Genomic DNA, 13,469 nt, shown 5'->3' on the forward strand with positions numbered 1-13,469 from the left:
AGAGCTTCTGAGCCTACAGTAGAGATGGTGACTTAGAACAATTGGCAAATCTAGTGGCCACGCAGCCAGCAGCTATGAATTTTGCCTGGCTCTTGAGGTGGGGAAGTTGATTCCACTTTTTAGTTCATGAGTCAGAATGGGGAAGTGGAAGCTCTTCATCATCTTACCCACTTTTCCTCTTTTGGTCCATCATTCTGAGAAAATGAACAAACACTACTCCTCTTAATTCCTTTTCCATGAGCTATGGATACGTGTGGTTGGGAGTTCCCTTAACCACACTCAAAGATCTGGGAGGAAAAAGAGAGGAATGCTGAGAAATGGTTGGAGGCAAATGACTCCATAGAGGACTATTTGATTCAGTTTCCTTTTCATTTTTATTCTATATACAATAAACTATGTGATCATAGGGACAGTTAGATGGTTTTTTGACTGGAGTGCCGGGTCTGGAGTCAGAAAGACCTGAGTTCAAATCCAGCCTTGGGCACTTATTGTGTGACTCTGGGCAAGTCATTTAGTCATTATTAGTCTAGAAGGCAGCTAGGTGGCTCATAGACTAGAATGCTGGGCTGGAGACATGAACTTCAGACACTAGCTATGTGATTGAGCAAATCACTTAACCTTTATTTGCCTTAGTTTATTGGAGATGGAAATGGCAAACTACTCCACTGTCTTTCTTGAGAAAACCCCCATAGTAGTTTGGTCCATAGGGTTACAAAGAGTCAGACATGACTGAACAACAACATGTGTTCATAGCATGCTAATTTTCCAAATCTAATGGTCATTGCACTGAGATAACGGAAGCTGCAATGGATTGAGGGCTCTGAGTTAGATGGAGAGCAAATTTAATATTTTATAACAAATGTTTAATGTTTCCAATAACTTCTCATAGAACTATAGCATCCTAGATCCAGATCTGGAAGGGACTTTAGAGATCATGTGGTCTAATCCACCCACTTTAAAGATGAGGAAATTAAGGTCCAGCAAAAAGAAGTGACTTGCCCAAATTCATAGAAGAAATTAGAACAGAAACCAGATTTGAACCTATGTCTTTTGACTGTAGTTGGGTTCCTTCCTTAAGGAAGGAACTTCTAATATTAGATTAGATACTTCTAATATTAGATTTTTATCTCCTAAATTAATTTCAGAGCTCACCAGAGAGTATATCAAAGTACTTAATCCCATAGCTGCTGGATGGGCTTTGCAGTAGAGGAGCAACTTATGTACAAGCTAAGAGCCTTCTGGTGGCTGGTAGGAATAATATAGCCTCTTAAGATACTAGTTTCTTATGAGTCAGTTGCTAGACAATGTAAATATTGCTGGGCTGATGGTTCAAAGTTAATGCCTTCTGGTGGGCAATTTAGATAATGCACTCTTTCACTGGATAATGCATACAAATACATACAGTCTTGCTATATAGGTTTAAGGAAGGCAATATTGAACCCACAAAACCCAAAGATCCTAAGTGTGGGGCTAGATTATCTTAAAATCATAACTCCTGTCAGCAAATGTTTCTGTTCTCTCACCTGTGAAATCACAGTTGGTATATATGTGAATGGGGGTTATTTGAAGGCTTTTGGTGTTAGCTAGATGAATTACTAATCAATTTTGATATAACGAAGCTTGAGCATCAGCAAATCTATATCAAGTGATTAGTACATACACCCTAGTTATGTGTTTCTTTATAAACCAAATTAAAAACTGATACAATCTCTGCTCCTTGAGGTGATGACACATACAATAACACATTTATGTAGCACTTTCCTCACAACCATTCAGTTCAGATCTGTGATTTCACAGGTGAGAGTGAACTCCTGTTCACCACTATTTCAGTACAATTCCCCTCTATCTTATGGTCTGAAGAGTTCTGGGAGAGGGAAGGGCATGTATAAACAGAGGTTAAATGATTTGCCCAAGGTCACAGAACTACAATGACTCTGAAACAGGATTCACAAGATAGGGTTATCCCAAGTAATTCCAGGTCTAGAACTTGTTTCACTAACCCCAAACTATCTTCATATTGGGAATTATTCTGACTTTAAAGCCTTTGAGTGACCGTTGAGTTACTAGGGATGACACAGTTAACAAGTAGGAAGGAGCAGGAGCTGTTATTATGTTCCATCATTTTGCTAAGTACCCCAAATTTTTAGGCAAGGCCTGAGAAGGTTTGTTCAGTGTTCTGAGGAAGAGGGAACCTAGGATCTGCTGAAAAAAGGTAAAACATGTTTAAGTTGGAAAACTCCTTAATGGGTATGGATAGGATCACAGAATCATACAGAAAAAGAATTTTAGAGTTGAAAGAAGCCTTTGAAGCTAAATGATCCAAACTGTGCTTGAAAATGATACACCTTGAACAAACACAACAAATGATCATCCAGCCTCCACTTGGAAGTCTATTTAGCTAACTAGATGGCCATTTCTTACCTTATTATTTCATAATTATTCACAATATCTCTTTCCCAGAAGAATATGAGCTCCTTGAGACCAGGTATTGTTTTGTCTTTCTTTGTATCTCCTATGCCTTTAATGAGGGTCCTAAGAAATACTTGGTGATGTATTGACTCATGAGATCTTCAATGAAATCTCTTCTTTCTGGTTTCAGAATCTCTCTAATTTGAAATTTTTTCCTTGACATCCAGTCTCAATTTATCTTTTTGATACTTCCATTTTGGCCCTATTCCAATCTGGGCTAAACATCCTCAGATTCTTTGTTGACTTGTTCAGCACTTTCATTGCTCTCCTCTGAATGCTCTCTTTCTTACCCAACCTCATTGATGTCTTATAATCAGCATTTGTAACATTAGGAAAAGATGGCGTCCTAATGACATGGACTGTTTCTAAACTCATTTATTCCCATTAGTTTGGGAGAGGGTTAAGGCAATCTTCCCTGATCGACTAGCAGGAGATCTGGGCTCTCAAGAATGACCTTTGTTAGAGTCTAGAGAAGGTGGAAAGAAGGGGCAGAAGGAAAAAGTGGATAGGGGAAACTGGAGAAGGAAAATGGTTTGACTGAGAAGAAAGATCTGAAAGTACCAGCTGAGAGCTTCTTCCTCATGGGGTGCAAACCTTTGTTCAGAGAATCTCTTCCTAAGCCTACTGGGTCACCTCTCACCATTAGCATCTACACTGGCTTTTGGTCCTCATCACCCACAGCAGTGGGAGGGGAGTGGGGGCAATAGAGTTTCAAGCCTAGGGCAGGAAGGAGGGGGTGGTGATAGTATTGGGGAACTGCTGCTGGACCCGAGTTTCCTTCTCCTTCACAAGGAAGTGGTTGCAAGTAAGTGGGTTGGCTGCAGCGAGAAGGAAGAAGAATCAGGGGATGTGGCTAAGCAGGGCCAGCAGCTGAGCATCTTAGATGTGTCCAAATGACTGGTGGGAGCTTCATCTCGATGACCTGTAGAATACTGAGTTCACCGAGGAGATCCCTTGGGCACACTTTTTACCTGAAGCTTTTCCTGATGTCCTCATTCCCCTCCCCCACAACCTTTTTAACTGCTCTCTCCCTACATATATACAGCAGTCTGGGAAGTAAATTGCTATTATTATCTTCATTTTAGAGATGATGAAACTACAGCTGATGATAATGTTTAACCTTTGTTCTTTTTTCTTTTTTTTTAGGTTTTTGCAAGGCAAATGGGGTTAAGTGGCTTGCCTAAGGCCACACAGCTAGGTAATTATATCCTTTGTTCTTGAAGAAGACCATGACAAGCAAGTAAATTGGATTTGAATGAGGGAGGGGCTGTGCTCAGTCACTAGCCTCTCTTTCTCCTCCAGAGTCATCTGGGCTCAGTGGCCAAATGTGGATCAGGATAATTGGAGATGGTCCTGGATGTGAGACAATCAGGGTTAAGTGACTTGCCCAAGGTCACCCAGCTAGGAAGAATTAAGTGTTTGATACCAGAACTGAATTCAATTCTTCTTGACTCTAGGTCCAGGACTCTCTATCCAGCATATCACAAGTTCCTTCAGGACAGAGTTTTTATCTTCATACCTTTATAAAAAGACCTTTGCAAATATTAGGCATTTAATAAATGTTAATAGAATTGAAATAGAAAGAACATTATACTAGAACCCAAGATCTTAGCATCTAGTCTGCCCATACTTCAAAGTTCAGATCAAAATCATGGTAGCTATTGTCTACAACTTCCACGATGGCCCCCTTCCTTAATGAGTTCAGTACCTAGCGCAGAATATTCTTTTTTCTTTCAAACCTCTGCCCCATACTATGAACATATTGATTCTTCCTCAAATACCTTAATCTCTCAGTTTTTCAATTTATTAATCTCCTGTGACCATACTCCTACAAATCACCTCAGCCATCAATTACTAATGAACCATCTCCACGATAGAGAACACTGAAATTCTTTTATCTGATCATAATCTATTAGTTTTCCATCTCTCCCTCTGCCTTCTCCTAACTTTGCCTTAGCCACACTCCTCCCTCTTTCGCCATCTTCACCCCTTGGTGAACCAATTCTACCCTGTCCTATTCTCTTGAGTCCCTGGCCTCATTATCATATCAATGATTGTGCCCTGCCAAGCCTCAGCCTTGAATCATTTCCACCATCTGCTGCCTTGGCTCCTACACACATGCTGCTTGAATGAAGGGTAGAGAAAATCACAAAATGATACTGACTGACTCCACTACAGATTTATGTTATAGAACCTTAACTGGGCCCTAGCTGCTGCTAACTAATCACTATCCTATTCACCTCAGACTTTTTCCAAACCTTTTCATCCCTCCCATCTCCCATGGCTTCACCTGCCTCTAGCCTCTCAGCTCAGAAAATTGCCTCTGAAAAAAATTTAGGCCATTATTCAAGAGCTCCCTCTTCTCCCCTCTTCTTTATCTTTAATCATCCAGATGCTTTCTACCACTATCTCCTCCTTTACCCCATGTCACATGAGGTGATAGCATTTCTTCCTAAGGCCAATCCCTCTACATACACAAGTTATACCATTCCACCCTGTTTTCTCTAACAAATTGTCCCCCTTTTCTTTTCCATTTTTTTCAGTGAGGTTTTGATTATTGAAATTCGACACAAGAATTTAAATAGGAATATTTGGGGATGTTTGCAGAAGTTTCAGATGACATGGGATGGCCAACAGATGACACAGAAAATGTTTAGAAACTAAGAAATGAATATATGTATAGCATTGTATAATACAGCCTATGACCAAATATTTAACCAAAATTTTAAAATGAGATATTGTAAGCATTCCATAAAAGAAAAAGAAAAATATTCAGACTTCTCTGCTATGAAGGGAGAATCAAAAAATTTGACATGAATAACCAGGTCTACTGACCCTTGAGATATGGAAGGGATAACTATATCTTCAATCTTTTACTGATGCCCATAATGCCTTCTAAACTCCAATGGTCTTTTCTCCATCCTCATCTTAACTTTTCCAAAGCCTTTGACACTGTCTATTACTTTCTTCCCTTTGATACCCTCTTCTTTCTAGATCTTCGGGACACTACCTCTCTCAATTCTCCTCCTACCTATCTGCTGCTCAATCTCCTTCCCTGGAACTTCATCCAGGCCACATCCACTCTTTGTTGCCTTTTGTTATATTATCCTTGCTAAATACTTAATAGAGACAATAAATGCTTTTTAGCATGACCACTTGAGTACTAAACATGGGGGATACAAAACAACAACTGACAATACTTGCCCTCAAGGAGATTTTGTTATAGAGTAGACCCCACCTAAAGGGAACTAGAAGGGGGAGGAGTGTTGTTTCCTTTGGGGTGAAGGCAGAAGTAGAAATGGAATTGTTGAAGCTGGTGATCTGGAAGTGAGGTAGAGGCTTAGTTCAAGGCAAGATAAAGAATAAAGGTCACCTGTCATAGCCCAGGGTGTTTCTCAGGGTGGAGTCCAAGTGTGGGTTATAGGTCAGAATGTCTAAGACTTCATTTGGAGCAATGGTAAGGAAGTGAAGTCATGGATAATCAGTCTACAAAGATATGCTGGAACCAGATTGTGACAGCCTTTAAATGTCAAACCAAGTATTTTTATTCTAGAGTCTACTGGCCACTCTGAAGTTTTTTGAGCAAAGGGATAATATCAATTTGGCAGCTTAATTATCATCAATAATCTCTGTGTCTGGGCATGGTTGACTGTTGGAAACTATTCTGGCAAGAAAATATCTAATTTTTCATTCCCTACGCAAGTTTACACTCATTTCATTCAAGTAACCTTTCCTGATATCCCATTTATTAATGTTCCTCTCCTTATGTATGCTCCTCTGATTTATCTAACGGATCAATCAATAAGCCTACTTATTATTATTATTATTAAATGCCTACTGGGGCACTTAGGTGTCAAAGTAGATAGAGCACTGGACTTGGAATCAGGAGGACTCGTTTTTATGAGTTCAAATCCAGCCTCAAACACTTAGTAACAGTATGACCCTTTGCAGGGATCCAGCCTCCACGGGGTCCTTGGAACCTGACAGGAGGGATAGAGTGGGAGAAATGAGTTGAGTCAACAAGTGGGTAAAGGCAGGAGTAGGTTGACTGACTGTCAGCTGCTTAAATTTATTTTTATAGTTTCAGAATCATGTATGTTTCAAGCAAGCAAGCTGAGATCATTTCCTTGGTTACAAAAGTGTACAATTTTCACCATCAATCATATAGTTCATATGGTTACAAGTTTTAATCATGTGATTACAAGTTTAAGTAATAATCATATAGTTAATTGATTTCTTATCCCTACTCAGACCATGATGACCTTAACCTGTCTGTTACCATATTTATTACTACACGATAATTGTTAATTCATTTAAAGTTATTAATTAAGCAATTCTTTTAATGGAAAGTTTTTTATATTTTTTGTGTTAAATAATGTTTTTCAATACACTTTCTTAACAATCTATAGTGAGGGTCTTTATGCTTGTCCACCCATCTGTTAACTCTTACAATAACCAATTTTTCTTTCAGGCCTTGTTGGTAGAAGCCACAGTTTCTGTGACTTTTTTATTCTTTCCCATGAAACTAAGGCTGCTGGAGTTCACATATTGGTCGCCTGTACTAACTACTTTCTCACCATCTTTTTCATATATTCCTGTGTATGGTAAGGGGGGGAAAAACTATTAATTTCCCTGTAATTCTATCTGACCCATCTTGTATCTGTTTTCCCTGTATATATTCTGGCATCTCCTTGGAATTCCCAGTGTTGGGTTTTCCAGAGATTTCATAATGCTGAATCCTTTTGTATGCCTCAGGGAGAGGCAGTCCCTGTTAAATTTAGACAGAGTTTACAATCTGTTTTATTCAAGGAATTTTTCTGAAATCCTTCCTTTATAGTCTAGTATTAGGGTGAGTAAATATTGTAATCAATAATAAACCTATAAATATTGGTATGCATGAAATCCCTATGTATATTGAAGAAGGAAATGTTGTTCCATCAGGCAGTCTTGAGTCTTGCCTTGAGTCTTCTTGCTGTGACTGTGTCAAACAGCTTAGAGACCCTGGCTCCTAACAACCCTTGGCAAGTCATTTTACCCTGTTTGCCTCAATTTCCTTATCTGTAAAATCAGCTGAAGAAGAAAATGGTAAGTCTCTCCAATATCTTTACCAAAAAAACCCAAATGGGGTTAATAAGAATTGCACGTGACCGAAACAACTGTTCAAGTGTCTACTCTGTAGGCATCAGGCCCTGCTGGGGATATAACAAGAAGAAAAAGACAACTCAAAGAGCTCACAATTTAATGGGGAGAAAACATGCAAAAAATGCTACAAATTATATAAAAGATAAGTAGGAAATAATTTAAAAAGGGAAAGCACTGGAATTAAGAGGTTAGGGAAGGATTCTTATAGAAAGTTGGATTTTAATCGGAACATTAGCAAGTTTGTAGATCAGTAGTCAAAGTTGAGGACGGAGAGTTTCCCAGGAATGGGGACAGCCAGGGAGAATCCCTGAATGTCAAAGCTCTTGTGTTTGTTCCTGGAAGCAGTAGGAAGCCATGGAGTTTGAGCAGGAAAAGTAACATGATCAGACCTGCACTTTGGGAAAATCATTTCAGGGGCCAGGTGGAGTGGTGATGGCAGACTTGAGTGAGGCAGAGCCACCAGTTGGCTATTACAATAGTCCAATTATGAAGTGATGAGGACCTGCACTGGTATGGTGCCAGTGCCAGAGGACAGAAGGGAACACAAGGTGTTACAAAGGTGAAATCAACAGAGCTTGGCAACAAGGACGATTCCTAGATTTTCCTAGAGATCCTCAATGAAGATTTTTCTCTAGATTTTTTTTATACCTATCTTGAGTGGGATTCCAACCTTCTACCAAAGTACTACAAAAGGTCCCTATTATCTTTCAAAAGGGTTCCCCCTTTTTGAAGAAGGAAATATGCTAGGGTAGTCTAATAGTTCACCAAAGGCTTTCTCTGTCTAGCAGAGAATAACCTCATCGACTTCAAAGATCATCTACTAAGACCCTTTGATTTTTTTCATTTTAAAATAAAGGAGGAATTGAGGCTTAGAAAGAGGTAATGCCTGGCTAAAGGCAAAGTCCAGAGAACTCAGGTTGTCTTGACTCCCTACCTAGCTCTCTTCCCAGCAAAACACCCCCAAAACTGTAACCTCTTTAGAAAACTGAGTCTTCCAATACATTTTTGGACATGGTCAAATAGTCTTTCTCCTTCATTCATTGTGCATATATGACAAAGGATTTTACTTCCTTAAAATTTCTCAATGAGGGGCGGCTAGGTGGATAGAGCACCAGCCCTGGAGTCAGGAGTGTCTGAGTTCAAATGCGACCTTAGAGGCTTAATAATTATGTTTTTATTGTTTTTATGTTTTATTGCCTCGGGCAAGCCACTTTAACCCCACTGCCTTGCAAAAACTAAAAAAAAAAATTCTCAATGAGGCAAGTGAGAAAAGATAGAGAGAATAAAGCTGATGGAAATAAAAGAGAAAAAAAGAAGGAAAAAGAAGAGAAAAGAAAGGAAAAGAAAAAGAAAGAGGAAAAGAAAATAAAAAGAAGAAAAGGAAAAAAAAAAGGAAAGCTAGTTTCTGAAAAAGACGCAGGGTGCCCCATTCCGGGCCTGGGCCAGACAGGAGGGTGGAGTAGGAGCCACGTGGTGCTACGCCATCTACGCACCTTCCGCCCACCTAGGCGGGGCGAGGACTGCGGGGGACGTAGGGCGTCCGGAGGTGTGGCCAAGCCTCTTTTCCCTAGGAGGGCTGGCGGGGCCGCTTCTTTACGCTCCGGAGAGTCCTGCCCGGGCTTTATCCACGTCCATCCGGGGCCTGGCACACCTGCCGCCGGTAGCTATGGACAGGTAAGGACTCTCAGGCCCCGGACGCTTCATCCCGCCGGGTTTGCGGGAGGGAAAACTCTGCCTTGCCGAGCTCTGAGAGCACGTGACCGGGCGCCCCCGGCCCGGGCCCGGCAGGGTGGGCTCACCCCCAGCCGCTTCTCTCTCTCTCTAGGGGAAGCGCCCGGGGACGGCAGCGGGGGAGCCGCGGAGGCCGGCCGCGTGAACGATCGTCCTCCGCACGATGAGTGGGGGAGCTCGCCTGTTACCCCGGGGTCCCCATCCGGACACCCCCTCCCCGGGGCCGCCATGTGGACCAGGCGCGGACGCGAGGCCGGAGACACAGCGGGCGGCGGGAAGCTCGCCCCCCCCCCCCCGGCCTCCGAGGATACATTGTAACAGACAGACTGTAAGCGGCGGGGCCCAGTGGTCTCCGAGGGAAGGCCCCGGCGTCGGGGAGGACTGGGAAAGCCGGCTTGGCTGGACAGGGACTCTCAGTTCAGGACCCTTGGGCAGGGTGAGCCCCCTGGCTGCTCCCCAAATCCCCCCCCCAAGAATGCTTTCCCTTTGGGGAGAGTCTTGGACTAGGAGACAGGGGACCTTGGTTTCAATCCCAGGGAGTTCTCCCGTCCCAGCCCCAGAGGAGACACTGTAAGCCCTCATTAGACTCTTTTTATATAAAGATAGTTTTAGTCTTATGTGTGACTTTTTTTCTTACCTATAATATGAGAGGTTTGGATTCCCAAGATCTCCAAAGGGACCCTTTGGCCTGGAAATTTCTTGAACTTCTCAGACTTGATAACAGCTATGGGACTAGATTATAAGGAGAAATATGAGAAACAGAAAGGAAGGTGGGGAAACATGGATCAAAGCTAACCTCCCTCTCTCTACTTAGTAATTACACAATTGGTGGGGTCTAAAATTCCTTAGAGTTAAATTCTTGATCCAGACTCTCAATAATTCATTATGCACAAAACAAAGGTGCTGCTTAATATTCCAACTCATGAAGAGGAAGGAATCAGCTGAGTCCCCCCCCACCAAGTTTTTTGTTTGTTTTTTTTGTTAAGTGAGGGGCCCATGATCCCTGCATTTGAACACAGGTCCTTCTGAAATAGGGCTTATGTTCTGTCTCTTGTGCTACCTAGCAGCCCAAATAGTTAAGTTAGGAGCAAAACCTTAGGCTTCTTACTCTTACACTGGTATTCTCTACTGCGCCATTTTCCATTTTTATTAACTAAATTCTCTTTTCTCACAGAAATCGGCCAATCCTACCTCTTGATACATGGGGCTACTAAACCAACTGGGTAAGTGCATTTGAGAGTATTCTTATGTTTGGCATAGTTAAATCTTAGTGTTACTTTTTAAATTTTCTCAAAACAGCCATTCTTCAGTTCTGGTTTATTGGAACTCCATGCATTCCCATTAACACTTTTGAAATGGTTTAAGACCCTACCCTTTCCCTTTTGTGATTATGGTTTTAGAGCAATGAGATGAGTTTTGAATATTAAGATGTTGTGAAGGTAGTTTTAGAGGACAAGATTAGGCTTTGGTTCTTTGGACTCTGGCTATCCTCTTCATGTTGTTGGTAAATAAATTGCTCTTCCTAATCATTACAACTTGTCTCAACTTTTTTACTTTAAATCTTTAGTTTCAGGTCCTGTCCGATGACTTGCTGTCAGTACTTGTGACTTTTGGTGGACTGGAATTGGTAGGTTATAGAATTTGTTAGTTAATTTGTGTACAGACCACCTTGTTGAATTGCTCCTCAATTTCCTATGGTAGATCTTCTTTGCCCTTATGTTTAAATATGATACATCCTTTAAAAGTACTGATTCCCCTCATCACTCTTTGTTTTTGAAGGGGAAAGGAATTGGATGAATGCCACAGTTGCCATCCTAAGAGAATGACCCAACAGACCTGACTGAGAGTCTTGGCCCTTACCTGATTAAGTAGTCAGTTTTCTTATGAAAACGAGTGAAAAGTTCAGTCCACCTTATGCCTCACTATTCTTTCAAAAGATTAACCCTACTTCAGTTTAGTTGGATGGGACTCTGCCCTCTCAGTCCTTAGTGCTTTCTCTGTGTGCAAGCTTTCCAGCTTGTCGGAGTCCTCTATGATTCCAGACATTCCTAAAGACTTGCTAAAGCAATTCTGAGATGGTTTGAGGCCTCACTCTGCTCTGACTTCGGAGTAAGGTTATAGAAATCTCAGACATTATAGACTAACTAGACTGGGGAAAGTAAATGTTTGAAATACTTGTGTGGAAACCAAAGCATTTTCTGCAACTCATTTTTGATTTCTCTTTTTACGTTTAGGCTTTTCATCAGTTGTGAAAGGGACAGAGTGGGATTATGGAAGCTTCAAGATACCATCTTGGAATTTTTGGACAATGGACTTGGACCTTAAATGACACTTAATAAACCTGATTTTTTTTTTGCAATAATACTGTTCACTCATGCTCATTCTGCTTCCTAGAATCTATCAAGATGGTGATTATTGTAATTAACATTTGTAGCATAAAATGAGGACAGAAGTAAGCAATGAGGATATATTACAGAGAAGATAAATTTCTGTTCTGGAGCAGTACTCTCCATGCTTAGCAAATAGTTATTTCAAATTTGAGGATACAACTTAACTAAATAAAGAATCTAAACAGTAATTCCAGGGAGGTAGGGTGGGGAGTTTATTGATTAGGAAAAGACCACTTAGAGAAGAGGACTTTGTAGAGGAGCTTGGAAATGATCCCAGGGTAGGCCACTCAGGGTACAACTTGGTCTCTCTCTCTGAGGGAGAAATGGATATTCTGACAATATCCATGGGAAGCACTTTAAATACTAAATAAATAGGCTATAGGGAACAAAGTAGTGGTGTGGTCAACTACCACTCTTGCTTTAGAAATATCAATTAGTATAGTGAATCAATGGAGCATTTATTAAATATGATGGAATTACAAGATAAAGCCTCTGTCTTCAAGGGATGATGAGGTGGCAACAGGGAAAAAGATCTTTTCACAGTAAAATGCTGGATGAAGAAACCCTAAAGCTGAGCAAGTTAAGTATTTCTCATTTCAAGGGATAGATATTGGAAAATTCAGGAATCCCAGATTCTGAGTTGGGAGTGACTTTGGAGGTCATTAAAAAAAAGTAGGCTCAGATTGTGATAACCCTGGTCACAAAAGATAAGTGGCAAAGCTTTGATTTAAAATTGCTCTTGTGTATCCCTGCAAATGAGAAATCTGACCTCTGGCTTTCAGCTTTATTTAAATTATTGAGGCTGATTTTTCATAAGATTTAGCTGGAAAGAATCCAGAAATCTAGTCTCAGCTCATTTGCAAAAATGAAACCTGTCTAAATAGAGACCCAAGGTCATGCAAGTGGTACTGTTGGGATCCAAGCCTAAATTCTCTTTCTCTTTACATCAGCTCCTCTATAAAATGCTACATCTTCAGGGTTTGGGGATCAAATTGAATCACCAAAGTAGAAGTAAAAGCTGGGAATTTCAATTATGTGTTAGAATCTTAGGAAAATTAGATTTTTCCAGTCATAGGAATGATTTGAGGACTGGAGGAGTGCATCTACACCTGAGTTGAAATGATCACCTTGGGACAGGTAGGTGGTGCAGTGGATAGAGCATTAGCCCTGGCCTCGAGACTAGTTCAGATCTGGTTTCAAACACTGAGACCTTCAGCAAGTCACTTAACCCCTTGCCTTAAAAAAAAAAAGTAAAAGGTGATTACCTGTATGGGAGATAATGTTATATGAAGCTGACTGGCTCCACAATTCATTTCTCTTTGTTCAAGTAGGTTTGGGGAGCGATAAATCTCCTGTCTATTCTTTATTATCTTTCACAAATCACTTAACTTGTGAACATCAGTTTCCTCAACTGTAAAATGGAGATAATAATGACTTTATTATCTTGTTATCCCTCATGAATCTTGTGAGCAAAGTTCTTTATAACCTTAAATGTGAATTATTATCATCTCTGTAGCTTTGGGGCTTCCTTTGTGGCCTAACTTAGTTGCACTTTCCTCCATGAAGTCTATCCTGAAAACTCCTTTCCTGCTCTCCTCACAATATAACATTGGTTCTAATATTTTTCATAGACTTCCTCAGTTTTTTTAGTTGTCCTTATGCTAGTTTCCACTACTGTTGGTCTCTAAGGCTCTTCTCGCCCCACTAGATCTTGAACTCCCACATTGCAGGGCCTGG

At 40.8% G+C, this 13,469-nt stretch overlaps 1 long non-coding RNA gene and 1 other non-coding gene across 4 annotated transcripts; both read left to right on the plus strand.

Moving 5' to 3' along the window:
- The first annotated feature begins 9,150 nt into the window (after positions 1–9,150).
- On the plus strand, positions 9,151–13,456 carry LOC141495866 (uncharacterized). Of its 3 annotated transcripts, XR_012470884.1 has the most exons (5): positions 9,151–9,285; positions 9,437–9,670; positions 10,517–10,565; positions 10,910–10,969; positions 11,577–13,456. It is a non-coding gene; the product is annotated as an uncharacterized LOC141495866 (long non-coding RNA). The 3 variants fall into 3 exon arrangements; XR_012470885.1 differs by lacking the exons at positions 9,151–9,285; positions 9,437–9,670 and adding an exon at positions 9,677–9,778; XR_012470883.1 differs by lacking the exons at positions 9,151–9,285; positions 9,437–9,670 and having other exon boundaries at positions 9,677–10,565.
- On the plus strand, positions 11,344–11,478 carry LOC141496730 (small nucleolar RNA SNORA9). Its single transcript, XR_012471132.1, has one exon. It is a non-coding gene; the product is annotated as a small nucleolar RNA SNORA9 (small nucleolar RNA).
- Positions 13,457–13,469: the final 13 nt, after the last annotated feature.

This window comes from Macrotis lagotis, chromosome 8 (assembly GCF_037893015.1).
Source record: "Macrotis lagotis isolate mMagLag1 chromosome 8, bilby.v1.9.chrom.fasta, whole genome shotgun sequence".
NCBI lineage: Eukaryota > Metazoa > Chordata > Mammalia > Peramelemorphia > Peramelidae > Macrotis > Macrotis lagotis.